At 39.7% G+C, this 19,639-nt stretch overlaps 1 pseudogene; it reads left to right on the plus strand.

Annotated features, from left to right (window-relative positions):
* The first annotated feature begins 11,043 nt into the window (after nucleotides 1-11,043).
* LOC101439378 (large ribosomal subunit protein eL19-like) lies at nucleotides 11,044-18,180 on the plus strand (annotated as a pseudogene).
* Nucleotides 18,181-19,639: the final 1,459 nt, after the last annotated feature.

A 19,639-nucleotide genomic window follows, 5' to 3' on the forward strand; every position in this document is an offset into this window, starting at 1 on the left:
TAACTTATTCCATGAGGCCAACATTATCTTCATACCAAAGCCAGATAAAGATACTATAAGAAAAGAAAATTACAGACCAATTTCTCTTATAAATAGAGATGTAAAATTCTGCAACAAAATACCTACAAATCAAATCCAAAAGCTCATTAAAAGAATTACAAACCATGATCAAGTGCATTTTATCCCAGGTATGCAAAAATGGTTCAACGTAAGAAAATCAGTTAATGTAATATACCACTTTAACAAATTGAAGGGAAAAAATCCACACATGATCATTTATATTGAGGCAGAAAGGTCATTTGACAAAATCCATCACCTTTCCTTGATAAAACCACTTAGAAAAAAGAAGAATAGAAGGAAACCTCCTTAACATGATTAAGGGCATATATGAAAAACCCACAGCTAAGCTCATGTTCAATGATGAAAGACTGAAAGCTTTCCCTCTAAGATCTGGAGCAAGACAAGTATGTTTACTGTCGCCACATTGTTCAATATTGTGCTAGTGGGGGAGGACAGACTAGAGTGTCAAACCCTCAGCACTGTTGTAAGTATCTATGACTCTTGTCCTTAAAGCAGTGAAGCTTGGTTGTCACTGTGGGCCTTGAGGGGAGAGGGAGAAAGGAATAGAAAGGATGGAAGTGGGGGTAATTGGGGGCAATGGAAGTGTTCCACAAGTTCATGCAATGATGGATATAAGCCATGTTATATGTCACCAAAAATTTATAAAAGTGTATAGTCTAAAATGTAAACCATAATGTAACCAAAAACTTAGAAAAATGTGTGGTCTAAAATACAAACCATAATGTAAGCCATAATGGAACCATGGTTGGTAGCTATGTTTCAATATCTGTACATCAGCTGTAGCAAATATAACATCCACATGTAAAAAGATCATTGCTGGGGAAGAAGGAAGGGGGTTTGATGTTGGGTATATGGGAGTCCCCTATATTGTATATGTGACTTTACTGTCATCTAAAACTTTTTAGAAGACAAAATTAAAAAAAAAAAAGAAAGGATGTAGACACTGAGGAAGGAATGGAGGAGACTGCCTTGCCACTGTACATGCAGGGCAACACCTATTACTGTGATGAAGGCAAAATGTCAAAAACAAAACTTTATGATATTTTTCATTTTTTAATACCCCAATTTATTTTTTACTTTATTTTAGCTTTTCTAAATTATTATGTATTCTATTTCTAATCTTTAAACCTATCGTTACTATTTCATTTTCCTACTAATTGAATTTGGCAATATATTAGGCTTCGTTTTTGAAGAAGTTTTGGATCACAGAGGGGTTCCACTATGGCAGGGGAGGAGCACTGGTGTGAGGTGTCATTGATGGGGGTTGCATGGGTGGGAGGGAGTTCTCCAGGGCTAGCATATAGGGTATATAGATATGTTCAGGTGTTTGTTGGGTATTGTCATAGTGGATAGAGTTACCCATGACAACTGAGTGAGTGCTGACTTCACTTCCTGGGGAGCTCTGTCACATTCCCCAATGGAATAGCAACAATCCCCCAAGTGCAAGGACAAAGACCAGTGAAGAAGCATGTTCCAGTGATGGGCCCTAGATTCTGATGACTATGCTTATGAGCCTGTGTGCATGAAATTTCAACTAGGCCTAGAGCTGCAGGGTGCCTAAGAATTACCTCCTGAGAGCCTCCGTGTTGCTCAAATGAGGCCACTCTCTAAGCCAAACTCAGCATGTAAATGCATTATCTTCCCTCCAACATGGGACATGACTCCCGGGGATGAGCCTCCCTGATGCCAAGGGATTACTACCATCACCAGCTGGTGATGCAACTAGAAAAAGACCTTGAATGAAAGGGGGAAATGGTAAAGACAAATGAATTTATATGGCGAAGAGACTTCAAAATGAGTCAGGAGGTCATCAGAGGGATTGCACTTACACACATCTTAGCAGGATCCCAGAGACAGTCAAAGTAGATACAACCCCAGGTACTGGTGCTCCTGAGGGCTACAGAGACACACAGGTTCTATGGTCATGACAGATGGCTCTGGAGTTCATTGCCTTGCCAGTGGGCCCTACTTTGGAAATTGTGCTCCTGATTGTGATGGAGTTGGACTCAGATGTGACCTCTCTACATACGCTTCTTCTATCACTTTTACTGAACCTGTGGTTGGCATTGGGGTTTGTGTATGCTCAGGAGATTTGAATCTCTGGACTGTCCATGTGCTAGCTGAGCCCTGAGCCTCAGCAGAGTTGCAACACCTACTCTCCTGTTTGTTGGATGTACCCAGGTCAGCTGACAGGGAGGTGAGAATGGTCAACCACCACACCAGGGAACCAAGAGTGTCTACAACTGTAAGCAGGAGAATCACATCCATTAGCCATGTGGGATCTAAGGTCCCTCTTGATTTAGAGGTGGAATGGACATTGCCATCCCAGGGTCCACAGGATGAAGTAGACTTGCTGGTATTCTACTGTAGAACTGTTGTGACCCTAGCAATGGAAGAAATTGTGTCATTGATGTGGAGATGGTGGCCACAGAAGTTACTAAGGGCAGGGAGAGGGAGGAAGAGGTGTGATATGGGGCATTTTCAGGACTTGGAGTTGTCCTGAACAATATTGCGGGGATAGATACAGGACATTGCTTATCCTGTCATAACCCACTGGATGGACTAGGGGAGAGTGTGAATTACAATGTAAACTATGGTCCAGGCAGTGTGGCAGTGCTCCAGGGTATATTCACCAAATGCAATGAATGTGACTCATTGATGAAAGGGGATGTTACTGAGGGACGAGCAGGAGAGGGGTGGGGAGTAGGGTATACGGGAACCTCTTATGTTTTTTAACATGATGTTTGGTGTGATCTATTTATCTTTTTGCATCCCAATTGGAAAGGGAGAAGTAAAACCTTCACTATTTGCAGGTGACTTGATCCTATATATAGAATATGCCAAAAAAAAAAAAATCAACAACAAAAGTACTAGAGGTAATAAATTCAGCAGCATGGCAGGGTACAAGGTAAAATTCAGTAGTGTTTCTATACAATCTGAGGAGGAAATCAAGGAAAACATTTCATTTACAGTAGCAACTATAACCAATAAATATCTAGTAATAAATTTAACAAAGACCACAAAACTTTGCTAAAAGAAATCAAAGAAGACCTAAATAAATGGAAGGACATTCATTCATAGATTGGAAGACTAAAATATCATTATGATGGCAATACTACCCAAAATGATTTCATTTCAATGCAATACTAATAAAAATTCCAGCAGCATCCATTGTAGAAATAGAAAAGCCATCATTGAATTTATTTGGAAGGGTAAGGGGCCCCATATATATAGCCGAAAGAAGACGAACAAAGTTGGAGGACTCACATTTACTGACTTTAAAGCATATTACAAAGCTACAGTGGTCAAAACAGCATGGTACAAGGGTAGATATTTGACCAATGGAGAACTGAGAGTTCAGAAATAGACCCTCAGGGAAGCAGACATGGCTCAACTGATAGAGCATCCACCTACCATATGGAGGGTCCAGTGTTCGATCCCTAGGGCCTCCTGACCCATGTGGAGCTGGCCCACGTGCAGTGCTGATGCACGCAAGGAGTGCCGTGCCACACAGGGGTGCCCCTGAGTAGGGGTGCCCCATGTGCAAGGAGTATGCCCTATAAGGAGAGCTGCCCCGCGTGAAAAAAGTGCATCCCGCCCAGGAGTGGTGCCACACACACAGAGAACTGATACAGCAAGATAATGCAAGAGAAAGAGACACAGATTCCTGGTGCTGCCAGATAATGCAAGTGGACACAAAAGAACACACAGCAAATGGACACAGAGAGCAGAAGGGGAGAGAAATAAATAGGAAATAAATCTTAAAAAAAATAAAAGGAAATAGACCCTCTCACTTCTATCAAAATGTAGGGAAGATGATCTTGTGTTAGGCAATGGTTTCTTAAGATTTTACACCCAGAGTAAAAGTCAAGAAAAGAATAAGTAGACAAATGGGAACTCATCAAAATGAAAAACTTTTGTGCCTCAATGGTGTTTATCATGAAAGTGAAAATACAGCCTACTTAATGGGAGAAAGTATTTGGAAACCACATATCCAATAAGTGTTTAATATCCAGAATATATGAAGAAATCCCATGACTCAACAATAAAAGACACACAACCTAATTTAAAAATGGGCAAAAGGCTTGAATAGACATTTCCCCAAAAAGAATGTATACATGGCTAAAAGGCATGTGAAAAGATGCTCAACATCACCTGCTATCAGGGAACTGCAAATCAAAACCACAGTGTGATACCATTTCACATCCACCAGAATGGCTACTATAATAAAAAAAAACAAAAACAAAAAACCCCAGAAAATTACAAGTGTTGGAGAGGATGTGGAGAAATAGGAACACTCATTCATTGCTGGTGGGAATGTAACATGGTGCAGTTGCTGTGGAAAATGGTTTGGCAGTTCCTCAGATAGTTAAGTTTAGAATTACCATGTAGCCCGCATTTCCACTGCTAGGTATATACCCTCAAGGAATTGAAAGCAGGGACCTGAACAGATATTTGCTCACTAATGTTCACAGTGAAGAAGGATATTGAATAGAAAGGGCTAAGAAAGGAACATTCTGGGTTGATGGGCATATTTTGTATCTTGACTGGCATTGTTTCCACAGGTGTATACAGTTATCAGCTCATCAAACTGTATGCTTATGATCTGTGTATTTTACTATTATACCTAATTTCATTAATATATGAAAAAAGTAAGTTCCCTCCCTACCCTTCCTCAGGCCACTGATACAAGTATGGAAAAATGTTAGGATTTGATAGAGTAAGGTGTTTTGGTTTTTTTTTGTCTTTCTATATGTTTTAATATATATCATTTTCAATGTGACTGCTGCTAATTTCTCATTAGCAGGTTTGTTTGTAACAAAGTAAGGGTAGCATGGTCACAATTGACTGGTCAGTGTCACAGGTGACAAAGAAGGAGGCAAGAGATAGCAACTGAAAGCTTCCTACATACTTCAGGGAGGTAGCATGGCTCAAGAGGACGGTTCCTTGGTGAACAAAAAACCTCACTATCATCTTTGGTATCAGCCATGAGCTGGTTTCCTGGGCAACAGGGGCCTACTTAATGAATGTCAAGCAGCAGGCATGGACGTGTCCATAGCAACTGTACGCAGGGAAAGAACGCCTCTTCACCAAATAACTCCCTTTTGTCTGCACACTCAGGTCCAGAGATGGATTAAAAAAAAAAAAAGGCACTAAAAGACATAATAGAGAACATCAGTGCCCTTGTCTCCCCTCCCTATTCCTACTCCCTTGAAACATCCATTTATAACTTCTTGATTTCATAAATATCTCTATATAGCCCTAATTTTTAATTTCTCAACTCTAGACATTATTATTGCCTACTATGATAAATAAGCACTTAGCTAACTCATCCCTTTTCTCCTTCTCACCCCACTTCTTCATAGTTATATCATTGGTTTTGTTTCTTTTTTTTAAAGATTTATTTTTAAAAAGTTATTTCTCTCCCCTTTCCCCCCACCCCCACTCCCACCCCCACCCCCACCCCCACCCCCACCCCCACCCCAGTTGTCTGTTCTCTGTGTCCATTTGCTGCATGTTCTTTGTCCACTTCTGTTGTTGTCAGCGGCACGGGAATCTGTGTTTCTTTTTGTTGCATCATCTTGTTGTGTCAGCTCTCCGTGTGTGCAGCGCCGTTCCTGGGCAGGCTGCACTTTCTTTCATGCTGGGCGGCCCTCCTTACGGGGCGCACTCCTTGCGCGTGGGGCTCCCCCCTTGCGCGTGGGGCTCCCCTACGCGGGGACACCCCCTGCACAGCACTCCTTGCGCGCATCAGCATTGCGCGTGGGCCAGCTCCACACGGGTCAAGGAGACCTGGGGTTTGAACTGCGGACCTCCCATGTGGTAGACGGACGCCCTAACCACTGAGCCAAGTCCACTTCCCTGCTTTTGTTTCTGTTGGTCTATAGGTTGATGATTAAAGTTTAAAATCAATAAATAATATTAAATTGTGACATTATTTCATTTTTTCTATGCTTATAATTATGATTCTAGGCCTTTCAAAGGACAATATTAGCAAATTAAAATGGATTCTCGTAAACTTCCATGATTGCTCAAATTCATGCCACATTTAAATTTACTTTAAATCTGGATCATAAATTTCCTGTCATCTTGGAATTTTGTTGGAAACTGAGGCACAGTGGTCTCACAAGGAGAGACGTGCTATTTCCACGGCCATGCTTGCACCCTAAGGAATGTGGTAATTAAGAGTTCCTGGCAAACAGAATAAAGCTGTTAAAGGCTGAAAGAAAAGATGAGCAGATCTACTTTGCAGTTAGATAGAACGCTTGGACTTTGTACCTTGAGATAAGATTTTTTTAGTTCCTTAGATCATGAGTAATGCTATTAGTGAACTGCATGTTGCTGCTTTTTGTCACGTAGACTACATGTTGCTGCTTGTTGTCACGTAGGCTGCATGTTGCTGCTTATTGTCATGTAGACTGGGGTATACAGAGAGCCCCTTGTAAACAATAAAGTGGTCTGAGGAGTCTCTGCTCGCAGAACCCCTGATCCTAGCTCTCTCGTTCTTTCTTTCTTTCTTTTTCTTTCTTTCTTTCTCTCTTTCACTCTCCTTTTTCTCTTTCTTTCATTTCAGATACCCTTTGGGCCCAAACCTCCAACAGAATTTTCTGGTTGATTTTTCCTCCATTGGAAGAAGTAAAAACCATCTTCATCTTACTATTGATAACAATTAGCATCTATATAATTCTAGGATGTCACAATCTATTCTAATTCTAATTATTTTTAAGACATCTTCTTGGAGTCTATTGACTTTTTTTTTTTTTAAGATTTATTTATTTATCTATTTTCTCCCTTCCCCTCCTCCTGCCCTGCTGTTTTTGCTGTGTTGTCTTCTCATTTTCTCTCCTCTAGGATTCATGGGGATTCAATCCTGGAGACCTCTGTTGGGGAGAGAGGTTCCCCATCAGTTGTGCCACCTCAGTTCCTGGTTTCTGTTGGCTTCACCTTGACTCTTCCCTTGTCTCTCTTTTGATGCATCATTATCTTGCTGTTTGACTCAGTTGCGCAGGGACTGGCTCAGCACGCGGGTACTCGTCTGGGCACTGGCTCACCACGTGGCCACGCTTTCTCTTCTTTTTCACCAGAAGGCTCCAGAGACCGAACCCAGGTCCTCCTATATGGTAGGCAGAAGCTCTATCACTTGAGCCACATCCGCTTCTCTGACTTTCTATTTTAATTTGGACTTTGATTTCTTTTGAGACCTGCTGCAAGCTTGGGTTTCCTTTCTTTGACTAACTGAATTAGTTCTATCCTTTCTTCACTCATGACTCTTAATTACCTCTTCAGTAATCTCCTTCAGGAAGAGTAAATAATAGACAAATTCTCTGAATCCTTACAGGTCTGAAAAAATGGCTTTAGTTTATCCTCACTGTTGATAGCTAGCTTGGCTAGGTGTAGATTTCTAGGTTCAAAATTATTTTCCCATAGATTTTGCTAGGTGTGCTGCACTAAAAACTTTAAAAATGATCAACTAGGGCACACAGGTGTACAAACACAAATGCATATCTTTATGAATTATTATAAGGTAAATACCAATGTAACAATCACCTGTACTGTAATTTTTTTGGTCAAAACTCCAAACATTCCCCAAGCCCTGGCCATATGCCCCTTTCGAATCACAGTGATCTCTTTCCCTTTTACTGATATCTACTATACTGGCTTTTATGGCAATACTTTTCTTGCTTTTTAAAAAAATACCATTATCAGGTAAGCATGTACCCCTAGCCATATGGTTTAATTTTTCTTATTTTTGAGCTTCGCGTAAATGGAATAATGCAATATGTATGATTTTATGCCTAGCCTCATTTGCTCAAAATTATGTTTTGAAATTTGTCCATGTTATTGTATGTAAGCTGTTTTTATTGTATATATTTGCTGTAGTTGTATGTATTTTGCTGTTTAGTACTATATCGTATGACTCTAACTCAATGTGTTTATCCATTCTGCTATTGATGAGCATTTAGGTTTTTTCCATTGTGGGGCTATTATGAATAATGTTGGTATGAACATTCTTTTGTATGTCTTCTGGTGCCAATTTAAAAGAGAATTTTTGTCTGATTGTACTATCAGTTACTGAGATTCCTTTGTTAAAATTTCCCACCAGGGTTGTGAATTTCTCTTTGTGGTTCTTTTTCTTTACACATGTTGATGCAATATTATTTGCTACAGGAAGCGAATTTGGCTCAACTGATAGAGCATCCGCCTACCATATGGGAGGTCCAGGGTTCAAATCCACAGCCTCCTGACCCATGTGGTGAGATTGCCCATGTGCAGTGCTGATGCATGCAAGGAGTGCCATGCCATGTAGGGGTGTCCCCCATGTAGGGGAGCCCCCCACACAAGGAGTGTGCCCTGCAGGGAGAGCTGTGCATATTTGCATCTGAATCGGCTGTCTTACCATGGGCTTTCTATTTGTCCTACTCCTTTATGTTCCCTTTTATCTCCTTTAATTTTTCCTTTGGAAGGATTTTAAAAATCATTTCTTTTTCTCCCCTTCTATTAGTTTGGAACTTAACATTCTTTTACAGTTCTGTTAATGGTAACTCTAGAAATTATAACATATATACTTAATAAAGTCTAAAGTTGAACAAATAATACTTTTATCCTCTTCCCCAACAAAATCAATGACATTATAACTCCAATTGCCCCTCACAATTTCAGTGCTGTTGTTGTCTTTTATGTGTAATAGTATAATACCATCAAGCTATTATTATTATTAATATCAATATTAAATATTTTCTACAGTTAATGTTCTTTGAATGTGTATGCATATTTACCACTTTTAATTTTTTGTTGTTGTTTTGCACAACTTCCTATACCTCTGACTTTCCTTCTTGGATCATTTACCTTTTACCTGAAGAACAAGCACCTTTTTGATGTTCCTTTAGTGCAGGGGTTCTTAACAAGGGATTCATGAACTTGAATTGAAAATTTAAAAAACATTATTCTTGTGGGGACATGTTGGCACAGGTGTGATATGTTCATTAAATAATACACAGTATAGTGTGGATTTAGTAAGGGGCCCATGGCTTTCACCTGACAGGCAAAGGGATCCATGGAACCAAAAAAGTTAAGAATCCTTGCTGTAATATAAATTTACTGGGGATGGACTCTTTCAGTTTTTGATCATCAGAGAATATCTTCATTTCACTCTGATTCTTGAAGGATATTATCATTGAGTATAGCATTCTGCATTGGTAGTTATTTACTGTTAGCACATGAACATATCATTCCACTGTTACTCGTCAGTTTGCAGTCTGTTATTCCTCTGAAGATGAAGCATATTTCATTCTCTAGCTGTTTTTAATATTTTATGGTGAATCAGGCTAGCTTTGTAAGGACTTGATGAACGTTCGGCGTGGATAGCTGAATGCAGCTGTCATAAAAGCTTTAAGCGTGGATAGCGGAACATGGCTGTCTGGCTGAGGAGCCTAAGTCACATAGTACCCAGGAAATTTTTTTGAGTACACGGGGATAAAAGCAACTGTGACGTTCGGAGCATAGCCTACTGTAAACACCCAATGAGGGAAGCGGTTGTGGTTCAACTGATAGAATGTCCGCCTACCATATGGAGGGTCCAGGGTTTGATACCCAGGACCTCCTGACCCGTGTGGTGAGACGGCCCACGCGCAGTGCTGCTGCGCAAGGAATGCCGTGCCACGCAGGGATGCCCCTATGTAGGGGTGCCCCATGCACAAGGAAAGCACCCCACAAGGAGAGCCGCCCCACGCAAAAAAGCGCAGCCCTGCCCAGGAGTGGCACAACACACAAGGAGAGCTGACGCAGCAAGATGACGCAGTAAAAAGAGACACAGTTTCCCAGTGCCGTGTGACAAGAATGCAAGCAAACACAGAAGAACACACAGCGAATGGACACAGAGAACAGACAACGAGGGGGGAAGGGTGAAAAGAAGAGAAATAAATAAAATAAATCTTAAAAAAACCAACCAAACAATGAGACATTTAATCATGAGCTGTACTAGGTCAGAAACGCTTACGATTAACCAGGAAAACAAATTCCTAAGTTGTGATCATTTGTTAATTCTGTGTCATAGCTAAGAATCTGAGAAATATATATATACTGGGTAAGAACTAATGAAGAGAGCTTCTTCTTTAAGCATATAATGGGGTGTATGTGTGTGCTTTCTTTGTGTGTCAGAGTCTTGTCCAGCAAGCAAGCAAGACTCTGAACCCCAACAATATTTTTCCATTGTTTTAGGTTTTCAGCAGTTGTATTGTGATGAGTTTTTTTATTTGTCTTACTTGGAATTAAATGGGTTTCCCAAATCCATGTATTGATGACTATCATCAGTTTGGGGAAATTTTTAGTCATTCTTGCTTCAGATAGCATTTTCCCCCCATTCTATCTCTCCCCTCTTTCTGGGGCTCCTATTACATCTATTTTAGAGCCTTTCAATGGAATCCTCTAAGTTCATTATTTTTCTTCTCTGTTATCTCTCTGTGTGTCATTCTGGACATTTTCTTCTGACATCTTCCTGTTCACTAATTATTTGTTCAGCTATAACCAATAATCTATTTTTTCTTTAAAGATTTATTTTATTTATTTGCTCCCCACTCCCCTTCTTGTTTGCGCTTGCTGTCTGCTCTCTGTGTCTGTTCATTGTGAGCTCGTCCTCTTTTTTTTTTAGGAGGTATCAGGAATCGAACCTGAGACCTCAGGTGGGATGAAGGTGCCCAATGGCTTGAGGCACCTTGTACCTGTCTGTTGTGTCTCTCATTGTGTTTCCTTGTGTCTCTTCATTGCATCATCTTGTTATATCAGCTCATTGCAACAGCCTGTTGTGCCAGTTCAATGTCTTGCTCATCTTCTTTAGGAGGCACCAGGAACAGAACCCAGGACCTCCCATGTGGTAGGCAGGTGCCCAACTTCTTGACCCACATTTGCTTCCCACCAATCTTCTGTTAAAAACATCCATTGTCTTTCAGTGCTGCTCCTGCAGTTATGAGTATGCTCAGGCTTCAGAAGAGAATCATGTCCAGTGTGCTCTGCTGGGACAAGAAGAAGGTCTGGCTGGACCCTACTGAGAGCAATGAAATCTTCAATGCTAACGTCCATCAGCAGATTTAGAAGCTAACCAATGATGGACTGATTGGGAAGCGGACTTGGCCCAATGGATAGGGCGTCTGTCTACCACACAGGAGGTCTGCGGTTCAAACCCTGGGCCTCCTTTACCCATGTGGAGTTGGCCCACGTGCAGTGCTGATGCTTGCAAGGAGTGCCCTGCCACGCAGGGGTGTCCCCAATGTAGGGGAGCCCCACGAGCAAGGAGTGCGCCCCATAAGGAGAGCCGCCCAGCACAAAAGAAAGTGCAGCCTGCCTAAGAATGACGCTGCACACACAGAGAGCTGACATCAACAAGATGACGCAACAAAAAGAAACACAGATTTCCATGCCGCTGACAACAACAGAAGCAGACAAAGAAGAACACGCAGCAAATGGACACAGAGAACAGACAACTGGGCGGGGGGGGGAAGGGAGAGAAATAAATAAAATCTTAAACAAAAAAAAAGATGGATTAATCATCGGCAAACCTGTGACCATCCATTACTGGGCTCCATGTTGGGAAAATACCTTGGCCTGCTGGAAGGGCAAGCATATGGGCTTAAGTAAGTGAAAGGGAACAGGAAATACTTGAATGTCTGAGAAAGTAGCATAGATGAGAAGGATGCAAATTCTGTACCAGCTGCTCAAAACAGTATCAGGATTCTAAGACTGACCACCACATCCATCACAGCTTGCACCTGAAGGTGAAGGGCAATGTGTTCAAGAACAGGCAGATTCTCATGGACCACATGCACAAGCTGGGGGCAGACAAGGCCCGCAAGAAGCTTTTGGCTGACCAGACTTGTTTTGCAGGTCTAAGGCCAGGGCAGGTTCAAGTCAAGAAGGAGGAGATTATCAAGACTGAGTGGGTTGAGCTCTGTCTAAGGAGAAAGAGACCAAGTAATAAAGCTCCCCCTCTCTTGTTTGTACTTAGTGACTTCAGCAATTATATAGATTAATCATTTAACAAAATAAACCTTTGTCTGCCTGCTACCTTATCCCTTGACAAAGCCTATCCATTGTCCCAAATATGTGCTCTAGAGGTTTTACTCTCCCAATCCAGGCTTATGCATTTCATTTTGCTGTCACACCTCTTCAATAACCTTTAATCTAAAACGCTCCTCTGCCTTTTTTTTTTTTTTGGACTTTGATGGCAGTCATATTTTTTAATTAGTTCAAGTGGTTATTTTGCAGAATGCCCCTCTATTTGGTTTTGTTTGACTTTTTCCTCACGATTAGGCTTAAATTATTATTATTATTGACAAGGGTACAATAGAATTGTGGTACTCCTCTATTTATGGGTAGGCTGCTTTTGTAGTTTTCAGCCCTAAAGTTAGAATTCCAGTTCCTTTCAGAGGGGAATGGTGTTTCAAAATACCTTTGGTATTCTCAAAGCCATGGTGTTCTTTAACGATGGTGTGTACAGCTGTGGGTCTTTTTCTTTCTTTCACTTATATCTTGACAGTCTGTGGGTCTTTCATCTTGTAGACTTCTGTCTCTACAGTTTTAGATTAACTTGCTTAATTTCTTTAATTTTGCTCTGTTTTCTTTTTTTTCCAAAACTCCTGTTACTTGGAAATTGGACTCTCTGGATTAATCTTTTGTTTTTTTCTTTTTAAATTATATTTTCATCTTTTGACTCCATCTTTTTACATCTTTCTCACTACAGTCTGAAAGATTTTATAGAAATTATCATCTTAGCCTTTTATTGAATTTTCTATTGTATTTTAAATATCAAGAGCTCATTCTTATTCTCATATTTTTAATTAAAATAGTTATTGAGATAATTATAGATTCACATGTACTTTTAAGAAATAATACAGAGAGGTTTCATATATACTTTACCCAGATTCTTCCAATAGTAGCATTTTGCAAAACTATACGATATCATAACCAGAATATTGGTATTGACACAACGCAACAATCTTTTCAGATTTCCCCAGTATTACTTGTAGTCTGTGTGTGTATGTATTTGTGTGTGGTTCTATGTAATTTTATCACATATTCATGAATCTATCACCACAGTCAAGATCAATTGAACAATTTCTTCATCACTACCAGGATTTATAACAGTGCCCTTTTATAACCATATTCACTTTTCTCTCTCTCACCCACTCTGTCCATAAGTGTTGAAAATGACTAATTTGTTCTCCATTTCTAAAAATTCAGTCATTTAAAAAATGTTATATACAGTATGCAACCTTTTGGAATTGACATTTTTCACTCAGCATACTTAAGATTTATCCAGACTGTTGTCGTGTCTGCAGTTTATTCCCTTTTATTGTAAAGTAGTCTCCCATGGTATATACGTACCAGAGTCTAATCATTCACCCATTGGAGAATATCTGGGCTGTTTCATTTTTTTTTGGAAAATAAAGCTATTATGAACATTCATGTACAGGTTTTGTGTGAATATTCATTTTTATTTCTCTGGAATAAATATACAAGAGTGCAATTGATAGTTTATATGGTAACTGCATCTTTAGTTTTGTAAGAAACTGCCAAACTGTTTTCCAGAGTGGACATACCATTTTACATTTCCACCAGCAACACAGGAGTGATCCACTTTCTCTGTATCTTTGTCAGCTCCGCTGCCTCAATTTTTATTGTAGTTATTCTGATAGATGTGTAGTGGGTATCTCCTTGTGTTTTTAATGGGCATTTTCCTGATGACTAATGATGTTGAACATCTTTTCATGTGCTTATTTACCATCTGTATGTCCTCTTGGGTAAAATGTCTTTTCATGCCCTTTGCCCATTTTCTAATTGGATTGTTTGTTTTCCTATTGGTGAGTTTTGAGTATTCTCTATATACTCTAGATACTAGTCCTCTGTCAGTTATGTGCTTTGCAAATATTTTTTTCCCACTCTGTAGCTTGTCCTTTCATCTTCTTAACATGAGCTTTCACAAAGCAAAAGTTTTAAATTTTGATAAGGTCCAAGTTATCAATTTTCCCTTTTAAAGATTTTGCTTTTGGTGTTAAATCTAAGAACTCTTCGCCTCGCTCTAGATCCTGAAGATATTCTTTTATTTATTTATTTTTCAGTTGTTTTATAGTTTTATATTTTGTCAGTATGTATACTGAAGCATTTCATTTTCCTTTGGGCAATTTTAAGTGGTCTTGTATGTTTGATTTTGGTTTCTGCATGTTAATTACTAGTATTTAGAAAGGCATTTGATTTTTTAAAGTGATTTTCCTTGCATCCCTTTTTTAATAGAAGCAGTATGTTTTCAGGATCTCTGAAAATTCTAATTGTTTTTCTTAAATTTTTCATTTCATTACAAGAAAATTGCAAAAATAATATAAACTCCATATAGAGAACTCTAGCACACACTGTCCCCAGATATCTGGATCCACCAATTATAACATTTTGCCACATTTACCATATCATTCTATTCATCTAACCCTCTCTTTCTCTCTTTCTCTCTCTCTCTCACCTATCAATCATGTATCAATCTATTTTCCAAACATTTGAGAGTAGGTAGTATACATCATCCTCCTTGAACACATAATACTTGCATGTATATTTCCTAAGAACAAGGATATTCACTTATGTAATCACCTTTAGTACAGTTATCATGTTTTACAAATTTAACATTGATGTAACACTTATAGTCTAACTTATAATTTTTCATTTGTCCCAATCAAGTCCTTTTGAGCCTTTTTCTTCCATTATGAGATCCAGTCCAGTGGGATTAGCTCAGATCAGTGGAATTAATCACATTTACAGAGTTGCAATACCCTCACCACCATCCATTACCAGAACTCTTCCATCATCCCAAACAGAGACCCTGTACCGATCATACATTAACTCTCCATTGCCTGTCTCTGGTAACCTGTACTATACCCTCTGCTTTTAAGTTTGCATATTCTAGCTATTTCATGTAAATGGAAACAAAATATCTGTCCCTTTGTGTCTGACATATTTCGCTCAACATGATGTCTTCAAGGCTGATCTGTGTATTGGCATGTATCAGGATTTCACTCCTCTTTAAGACTGAGTAATATTCCATTGTATGTATACTTGTATACCACATTTATTTAACCATTCATCTAGGTGGAAGTTGGGTTACTTCCACCTTTTGGCTATTGGGAGTAATGCTATATGAACATTAGTGAACAAATAGCTGTTTCAGTCCCTGCATTCAGTTCTTCTGGATATATACCTAGAAGCGAGATTGCCAGGTCATATGGTTCTATTTTTAACTTTTTGAGGACCTGCCAAACTGTTTTCAACAGTGGCTGCACGGTTTTACATTCCCACCAATTATGTACAAGGGTTTTTATTTCTCTGCATCCTTGTCAGAATTTATTAATTTCCACTAAAGAAATCAATAGCTATTTTATTGGGTGTGAAGTGGTATCTCATTGTGGTTTTGATTTGCATTTCCCTAATGGCTAATGATGTTGAGCATCTCTCCATGTGCTTATTGGCTATCTGTTTTCTTTGGAGAAATGTTTATTCAACTCTTTTGCTCATTTTAAAATTTGGTTTGCTTGCCTTTTTGTTGTTGAGTTGTAGGAATTCTTTATATAGTCTGGATGCTAAACCCTTATCAGATAAAAGGTTTCCAAATATTTTCTTCCATTCTGTTGCTGGCATTTCCATTTCATTGATAATGTCCTTAGATGCACAAAAGTTTTAAGTTTTGATGAAGTTCCATTTATCTGTTTTTTCTTTGGTTGCTTATATTTTTGGTGTAAAGTCTAAGAATCCATCAACTGATTCGAGATCCTGAAGATATTTCCAAAGGTTTCTTCAAAGATTTTTATAGTTTTAGATCTTATGTATCGGGTGTTGATCCATTTTGAATTGAATACAGTGTGAGGGAGGGATCCACTTTTATACTTTTGCATGTAGTTATCTAGTTTTCCCAGCATCATTTGTTGAAGAGACTGTTCTTTCCCCATTGAGTGTATTTGATTCCTTTGTCAAAAATCAATTGACCATAGATGTGTGGGTTTATTTGCCCTCTCAGTTCTATTCCATTTGTTCATATGTGTGTCCTTGTGCCAGTATCTTCCTGTTTTGATTGCTGTAGCTTTGTAATAAGTTTTGAAATGGGGAAGTGTGAGTCCTCCAATTTTGTTCTTCTGGTTAAGATGTTTTTAGTTATTGAGGGCCACTTGTCCTTCAATATGAGTTTGATGATTAGCTTTTCCATCTCTGCAAAGAAATCAGTTGGTTTTTTTTTTTTAAGATTTATTTTTTTCTCCCTGCCCCCATTCCCTCTATTGTCTGCTCTCTGTGTTCATTCACTGTGTGTTCTTTTGTGTCTGCTTGTAGTCTCATTAGGAGGCTCTGGGAACCAATTCTGGGATCTTCTGAAGTGGGAGAGAGGTGATTACTCTCTTGTGCCACCTCAACTCCCTGTTCTGCTATATCTTCTTATTTTCTCTCCTCTGTGTCTCTTGTTGCATCATCTTGCTGCACCAGCTCTCTGTATCAGCTGGCACTGCTGTGTGGGGCTGCTTTTCCATGCTGGGTGGCATTGCCACGCAAGGTGGCACTCCTGCATGGGGTAGCATTCCCATGTGGGTCAGCTCTCCATGTGGGCCAGCTTGCCCTCACCAGGAGGCCCTGGGCACTGAATGCTGGACCTCCTATATGGTAGATGGGAGCCCAATTGGTTGAGCCACATCCATTTCCCAACTGGAATTTTGATTGGGATTGCATTGAATCTATAAATCACTTTGGCTATTACTGGCACCTTAATGATAGTAAGTCTTCCAATTCATGAGCACAGGATATTTTCCATTTATTTAGGTCTTCCTTTATTTCTTTCAGCAGTAATTTGTGGTTTTTCATGTACTAGGCCTTTATATTCTTAGTTAAATTCAGTCCTAGATATTTTATTTTTTGCTTGCTAATGTAAATGAAATTGTTTTCTTGATTTTTGTCACAGATTGTTCATTGTTGGTGTGGTGTATAGAAACACTGCTGATTTTTTTGTATTGATTTTGTACTCCATGACTTTGCTGAGTTTGTATATTAGCTCTAGTAGCATTCCTTGTAGGTTTTTCAGGGGTTTCTATATAGAGGATAATGTCATCTTCAAATAGAGATAGTTTTACTTTTTTTTCAATTTGGATGCTTTATTTCTTTTCTTTTTATTTATTTCTCTCCCCTTCCCCCCTTTCCCCCAGTTGTCTGCTCACTGTGTCCATTTGCTGTGTGTTCTTCTGTGACCACTTCTATCCTTAGCAGCAGCACTGGGAATCTGTGTTTCTTTTTGTGGCGTCATCTTGTTGTGTCAGCGCCATTCTTGGGCAGGCTGCACTTTCTTTCACACTGGGTGGCTCTCCTTCCAGGGCGCACTCCTTGGGCGTGGGGCTCCCATATGCGGGGGACACCCCTGTGTGGCACGGCACTCCTAGCGCGCATCAGCACTGTGCATGGGCCAGCTACACACGGGTCAAGGAGGCCTGGGGCTTAAACCATGGACCTCCCATGTGGTAGGCAGATGCCCGATCCTTTGGGCCAAGTCTGCTTCCCCTTTATTTCTTTTAGTTGCCCGATTGTTTGGCTGGAACATCCAGTGCACTGTTTAATATCAATGGTGATAGTGGGCTTCTTTGTCTTGTTCCTAATCTTAGGAGGACAACCTTGACTTTTTGATATTGTATTGTGTTATTTCTGGAACGTACACTCTGAGGTGTCTTCTTCTTAAGCTATATCCAGCTAGTATTATGACAGTTCACTGAATACTAAGAGGTAATGGAAAAAAAAGGAAAAATAGAAAACATCTTTTCCAGTCTTTGCAGATTGGCCTATACAAGTGCTATCCTTCAGAGTTTAGCTGTCCTAATAATGAGGTTAAACAATAGCCTGAGGCAAAAGTAAAGGGTCCTCTCCAGTCTCTCCTGTATATGTGTCATATGTGCACTACCCTAGGAATTCCCCCATGGACACGGATAAGACTGTCGTCATACCCAAAGGAACATGTTTCCTCATGGTCCCAGTTTTCACTCTTTGTCCCACAGCTGGCTGTCTTTTGCCCAAGGCAGCTGCAATTTGACTCTTCTCCTATAGCGTTCTTTAGGAGAGCTCTGTGAGCCACCTCTAAGCACAGGAAGAGCTCTGGGATGGCAAGCCTGTAACGTGTCTCGGTTCAGTCCTTCAGGGCAGCCTTAGGCAAACTGGCAGGTATATACATACACCCTAGTATGTGCACAAAGGCTACTCTGCTTCCTCCAGAACCAGGAACTGGGGCTCACCCGGGGAGTGCAGTTCAGTTCCATGCCTCTCCAGGGAGCAGATGAACGAGAGGCCAGCATGGGAACCATTTTTTAAAAAGCACATCATTTTTATTGATATATATTAATAAAACATACAATTCACCCAAAGTGTAAAAGCAATACTATTTCATATAATCACATAGTTGTGCATTCATCACTTCAGTCACTATTAGAGCATTTTCATTATTTCTATAATAATAATAGTAAACAAAAACCAGACAAACAAGAAAATTCTTCACCTCTCAATCTCTCTCTGTTTCCCTTGCTGTACATAGCTGCTATTTCTGGCTATTCTTGCACATTTATTTATTTATTTATTAAGCAGTTTTATTGAGATATATTCACATACCATACAATCTATCTAAAGCTTTTAGTATAATCACAATGTTGTGCATTCATCATCACAAAACATTTTAGAATTATTTCATTACACCAAAAGGAAAAACTCCATACTCCTTAGCATGCCTTCCCTAGCCCTACAAAACCACTAATCAAATTTCATCTTTATAAATTGATTTATATTTATATATCAATGAAGCCCTATGATATATTGCCCAATATATTTAGTTCAGTGTAATATAGTTTTACAATTTTTGTCCTTTTGTGTCTGGCTTGCTTCGCTCAATGTAATGTCCTCCAGGTTCATCCATGTTGTCATATCCTTTACAAACTTCATTTCTTCTTACAGCTGCATAATATTCCTTTGTGTGAATGCACCACAGTTTGTTTATCCATTCATCAGTTAATGGATACCTGGGTTGTTTCCAACTTTTGGCAATTGTGAATAACACTGCTATGAGCATTGGTGTGCTGATGTCTGTGTGTGTGAGACACTGCTCTCAGTTCTGTTGGGTATATACCCAATAGTGGTATATCAGGGTTTGGCAGTTTCATATTATTTATGAATTCCATAAAAGAGATATAGATTGTGGTTGCAAACAGGTCTGTTCCTCTGGGCATGATGCCCTTTTGATTGATTTAACAACTCAAAGGCTTTATGCTTGCTTGATTAAATCAAGATTAGGGCTTTGATTTGCCCATGTCATTATGGCATGCAGGGTTGAGTCCCTGCCCCCTTGGGGGGCTATATAAATGGAAACTCAATCAAGAAGAACGCAGAGGGAAGCCGACTTGGCTCAACTGATAGAGCATCTACCTACCATATGGGAAGCCCAGGGTTCAAACCCAGGGCCTCCTGACCCATGTGGTGAGCTGGCCCATGTGCAGTGCTGATGCATGCAAGGAGAGCTGCC

Source organism: Dasypus novemcinctus, chromosome 31 (assembly GCF_030445035.2).
Source record: "Dasypus novemcinctus isolate mDasNov1 chromosome 31, mDasNov1.1.hap2, whole genome shotgun sequence".
Classification (NCBI taxonomy): Eukaryota; Metazoa; Chordata; class Mammalia; order Cingulata; family Dasypodidae; genus Dasypus; species Dasypus novemcinctus.